Source organism: Odocoileus virginianus, chromosome 14 (assembly GCF_023699985.2).
Source record: "Odocoileus virginianus isolate 20LAN1187 ecotype Illinois chromosome 14, Ovbor_1.2, whole genome shotgun sequence".
NCBI classification, from domain to species: domain Eukaryota; kingdom Metazoa; phylum Chordata; class Mammalia; order Artiodactyla; family Cervidae; genus Odocoileus; species Odocoileus virginianus.
Window position 1 is genome coordinate 25,873,169 of NC_069687.1, and position 4,474 is coordinate 25,877,642.

Genomic DNA, 4,474 nt, shown 5'->3' on the forward strand with positions numbered 1-4,474 from the left:
GAAAATATTGGAAGGCCTTACCAGAGAAATTATGCAAGAAAAATAAATAAAATACATCTAAATTGGAAAAGAATAAGTAAAACTGTATTTATAGATAACATATTATATATAAAAAATCCTAAAGACTCCTTAAAAAAAAACTATTAGAGCTAATCAGTGAATTCAGTAAAGTTACAGAATACAAACACAATACACAAATATCTGTTGAATTTCTATACACTAATAATAAACTGTCATAAAGAGAATTCAAGAAAATAAACCACTTAAAATTCTGTCAAAAAGAATAGCGTATCTGTGGATAAATTGAACCAAGGAGGTTAAAAAAAAGTGTATAATGAAAACTAAGACATTAATAATATAAACTGAAGAAAATTCAAATAGATATTCCATGGTTATGCATTGGAAGAATCAATACTGCCAAAATATCCATACTTCCCAAAGCAATCTACAGATTCAATGCAATCTCTTTAAAATTTCCAATGGCATTTTTTTTTCACAGAAAGACAATAGGTAATTCTAAAAGTTTTACAGAACCACAAAGACCCTAAGTAGCAAAGATAAAACTGAGAAAGAATAACAAAGCTGGAGACACCAAGAATAACAAATCTGGGCTTCTCTGGTGGCTCTCACAGTAAAGGATCAGCCTGCAATACAGGGGGCCTGAGTTCAATACCTGAGTTGGGAAGATGCCCCAGAGAAGGAAATGGCTACCCACTCCAGTATTCTTGCTGAAGAATTCCATGAACAGATGAGAGCCTGGTGAGCTACACGCCATGGGTTGCAAAGAGTCACACATGACTTCACATGATATTCACTGTCAGGGACACCATGCTCTCATTTCAAATTACATTACAAAGCTATAGTAATTAAAACAGTGATATTGTCATAAAAAGAGACACAAAGATCAATGTAACAGAATACAGAACCCAGAAATAAACTCTTGCATATTTGGTCACTTCATTTATGACAAAGGAGTCAAGAATATATGATAGCAAAAGAACAATCTCCTCAATGAATGGTATTGGAAAATTTACCAGTCACATGCAAAAGAATAAAGCTTATCCTCTATATTAAACTATATACAAAAATTAATGCAAATGGAATTAAAGATTTGAACATAAGACATGAAACCATAAACCTTTGTAAAGAAAGCTCCTTGACAAAGGTCTTGAAAATAATTTTTTGGATTTGACACCAAAAGTAAAGACAACGAAAGCAAAACTAAGTAAGTGAGACTATATCACATTAGAAAACTTCTGCACAGCAAAGAAAACCATTAACAAAATAGAAAGGTAACCCACTGAATTAGGAAAAAAAAATATTTAAAGATAATATCATAATCTGATAAGAGGCTAATATGCAAAATAAAGAACTCATACAATTAAATTGCAGCAACCAAAAAATCTGACTGAAAGATGATCAGAAGCTTTGCATAGGTATTTTTCTAAAGAGGACATAGAGATATCCAGGAAGCATGAAAATATCCTCAACATAACTATTCACCAGGAAAATGCTAACCAAAACCACAATGAGATATGTCTTGTTAGAATGGGTGTAATCACAAAAGGAAGAAAATACAACTGTTGGGGAGATGTCCACTGATGAATATATTGATAAATAAGACAGGTTGTGTGTATGTGTACACACACACACTTATGTGTGTGTGTCTGTGTATATAATGGGATAGTATTTCACCATAAAAGTGAATGAAGTCTTGCCATTTTGAGACCCCACAGATGGACCTCAAGCATACTATGTAAGGTGAAATAAACCAAACAGAGGAAGACAAAATCATCTTACTTCTCTTATATGAGGAATCCTAAAAGGAAAACAAGCCCAACCACAGCTTGATGGTTACCAGAGGTATGGGGTAAGAGTGGATGAAATTGTATAAACATAAGAAAAAAGGATGCAGTCTCAAAAATGACAGAATGATCTGTTTCTTTCCAAGGCAAACCATTCAATATCATGGTAATCCAAGTATATGCACTGACCAGTAATGCTGAAGAAGCTGAAGTTGAATGGTTCTATGAATACCTACAAGACATTTTAGATTAAAACTGAAAAAAATATGTCCTTTTCATTATAGGGGACTAGAATGAAAAAGTAGGAAGTCAAGAAACACCTGGAGTAACGGACAAACTTGGCCTTGGAGTACAGAATGAAGCAGAGCAAAAGCTAACAGAGTTTTGCCAAGAGAACGCACTGGTCATAGCAAATACCCTCTCCCAAAAACACAAGAGAATGCTCTACATGTGGACATCACCAGATGGCCAACACCAAAATCCAATTGATTATATTCTTTGCAGCCAAAGATGGAGAAGCTCTATACAGTCAGCAAAAACGAGACTGGGAGCTGACTGTGGCTCAGATCATGAACTCATTGTTGCCAAATTCAGACTTAAATTGAAGAAAGTGGGGAAAACTACTAGACCATTCAGATATGACCTAAATCAATTCCCTTATGACTATACAGTGGAAATGAGAAATAGATTTAAGGGGCTAGATCTGATAGACAGAGTGCCTAGTGAACTTTGGACAGTCTGTGACATTGTACAGGAGACAGGGAGCAAGACCATCCCCAAGAAAGAGAAATGAAAAAAAGCAAAATGGCTCTCTGAGGAGGCCTTAGAAATAGCTGTGAAAAGAAGAGAAGTGAAAAGCAAAGGAGAAAAGGAAAGATATACCCATTTAAATGCAGAGTTCCAAAGAATAGCAAGGAGAGATAAGAAAGTCTTCCTCAGTGATCAGTGCAAAGAAATACAGGAAAACAACAGAATGGGAAATACAAGAGATCTCTTCAAGAAAATACAGATACCAAGGGAACATTTCATGCAAAGATGGGCTCAATAAAGGAGAGAAATCGTAGGGATCTAACAGAAGCAGAAGATGTTAAGAAGAGATGGCAAAATACCAAGATGAACTGTACAAAAAAGCTCTTCATGACCCAGATAATCACGATGGTGTGATCATTCACCTAGAGCCAGACATCCAGGAATGTGAAGTCAAGTGGGCCTTAGGAAGCATCACTATGAACAGATAGTAGAGGTGATGGAATTCCAGTTGAGCTATTTCAAATCATAAAAGTGATGCTGTGAAAGTGCTGCACTCAACATGCCACCAAATTTGGAAAACTCAGCAGTGGTCACAGTACTGGAATACGTCAGTTTTCATTCAAATCCCAAAGAAAGGCAATGCCTTTCAAACTACCACACAATTGCATTCATCTCACACACTACTAAAGTAATGCTCAAAATTCTCCAAGCCAGGATTCAACAATATGTGAACCAATAATTTCCAGATGTTCAAGCTGGTTTTAGAAAAGGCAGAGGAACCAGAGATCAAATTGCCAACATCTGCTGGATCATCAAAAAAGCAAGAGAGTTCCAAAAAGAAACCATCTATTTCTGCTTTATTGACTATGCCAAAGCCTTTGACGGTGTAGATCACAATAAAATGTGGAAAATTCTGAAAGAGATGGGAATACCAGACCACCTGACCTGCCTTTTGAGAAACCTGTATGCAGGCCAGGAAGCAACAGTTAGAACTGGACATGGAGCAACAGACTGGTTCCAAATAGGAAAAGGAGTCTGTCAAGGCTTTATATTGTCACCCTGATTATTTAACTTCTATGCAGAGAACATCATGAGAAACACTGGGCTGGATGAAGCACAAGCTGGAATCAAGATAGCCAGGAGAAATATCAATAGCCTCAGATATGCAGATGACACCACCCTTAGGGCAGAAAGTGAAGAAGAACTAAAGAGGCTCTTGATGAAAATGGTAGAGAAGAGTGAAAATATTGGCTTAAAGCTCAACATTTAGAAAACTAAGATCATGGCATCTTGTCCCATCACTTCATGGCAAAAGATGGGGAAACAATGGAAATAGTGGTTGACTTTATTTTTCTGGGCCCCAAATCACAGCAGATGGTGACTGCAGCCATGAAATTAAAAGATGCTTACTCCTTGGAAGGAAAGTTATGACCAACCTAGACAGCATATTGAAAAGCAGAGACATTTCTTTGCCAACAAAGGTCCGTCTAGTCAAGGCTATGGTTTTTCCAGTAGTCATGTATGGATGTGAGAGTTGGGCTAGAAAGAAAGCTGAGCGCCGAAGAATTGATGCTTTTGAACTGTGGTGTTGGAGAAGACTCTTGAGAGTCCCTTGGACTGCAAGGAGATCCAACCAGTCCATCCTAAAGGAGATCAGTCCTGAGTGTTCACTGGAAGGACTGATGCTAAAGTTGAAGCTCTAATACTTTGGCCATCTGATGCAAAGAGCTGACTCATTTGAATCGACCCTGATCCTGGGAAAGCTCAAAGGTGGGAGGAGAAGAGGATTACAGAGGATGAGATGGTTGGATGGCATCACTGCCTCAATGGACCTGAGTTTGGGTAAATTCTGGGAGTTGGTGATGGACAGGGACCTTTGGTGTGCTGCGGTCCATGGAGTCACAAAGAGTTGGACATGA